The following is a 1052-nucleotide window of genomic DNA, read 5'->3' on the forward strand; positions in this document are numbered from 1 at the left end:
TGAATAGTCATCAGGAAAATGCAAAACAAAATAACAAAGAGATACCATCTCATGCCATAGAGACTGGCACACCTCACAAAACAGTAAGTGCTGGTAGGGATGTGGGGAGAAAGAAAATCTCATCCACTGCTAGTGGGAATGCTGTCTAATCCAACCTTTATGGAAAACAATATGGAGATTCCTCAAAAAATTGAAAATTAAGCTTCCATATGACCCAACTATACCACTCCTAAGGCTATACCTATACATATGACCCAACTATACCACTCCTGGGGCTATACCTTAGGAGCGCAAAAACACAATACAAAAATGACACCTATATTCATTGTAGCACTATTTACAAAAGCCAGAACTTGGGGAAAAAAACAAGATGCCCAAAAATAGATGAGTGGCTAAAGAAATGGAATACTATGCTTCTGTCAAGAAAAATGAAATCATGAACTTTTTCTATATATGGAAGGACATGGAAACTATTATGCTTAGTAAAATAATCCAGAGAGAAAGAGATAGAGAGAATAGTCTCATGCATCTGTAGTATTTTAGAAAAATAAAAGACATTATTTTAATAATACCCAGAGAAAATAGAGATGAGGGCTGGAAAGACTAGCCCATGATATGCAGCTTACGACAAAGAGTGGTGAGTGCAATTAGAGAAAGAACTACACTGACAACTCCCATCATGACAATGGGAGTGAGTGAGAGAAATAGAATGCCTGTCTCTGGACATGGTGATTGATTATCTGAGAAATAACTGAAGAAACATCAAGAAAATTCCTCTAGATGGTCAAGTTCTGATCCAAAGAAGAATTAAAAAAAAAGAATGCCTGTCTCTAATACAGGCAAGGGGTGAGGAAGGAAGGAGATGGGGGGCATTGGTGGTGGAAAGGTTGCACTGGTAAAGGAGGAGTTCTTTTTTATAACTGAAAACCAACTACAAACATGTTCGTAATCATGGTGTCTAAATAAAGATATTACAAAAATGATCATGTTAAAATATTTATTCATCTTAATGCTAAGTTTTTGGAGCCCTAAAATCCATACTCCCGTCTTCA

At 36.7% G+C, this 1052-nt stretch overlaps 1 non-coding gene across 1 annotated transcript; it reads left to right on the forward strand.

The window, feature by feature from the left end:
• The first annotated feature begins 720 nt into the window (after positions 1 to 720).
• Positions 721 to 800, forward strand: LOC126017224 (small nucleolar RNA SNORD20). Its single transcript, XR_007498860.1, has one exon. It is a non-coding gene; the product is annotated as a small nucleolar RNA SNORD20 (small nucleolar RNA).
• The last annotated feature ends 252 nt before the right edge of the window (positions 801 to 1052 follow it).

Source organism: Suncus etruscus, chromosome 8, assembly GCF_024139225.1.
Source record: "Suncus etruscus isolate mSunEtr1 chromosome 8, mSunEtr1.pri.cur, whole genome shotgun sequence".
In the NCBI taxonomy this organism is placed as follows: Eukaryota; Metazoa; Chordata; class Mammalia; order Eulipotyphla; family Soricidae; genus Suncus; species Suncus etruscus.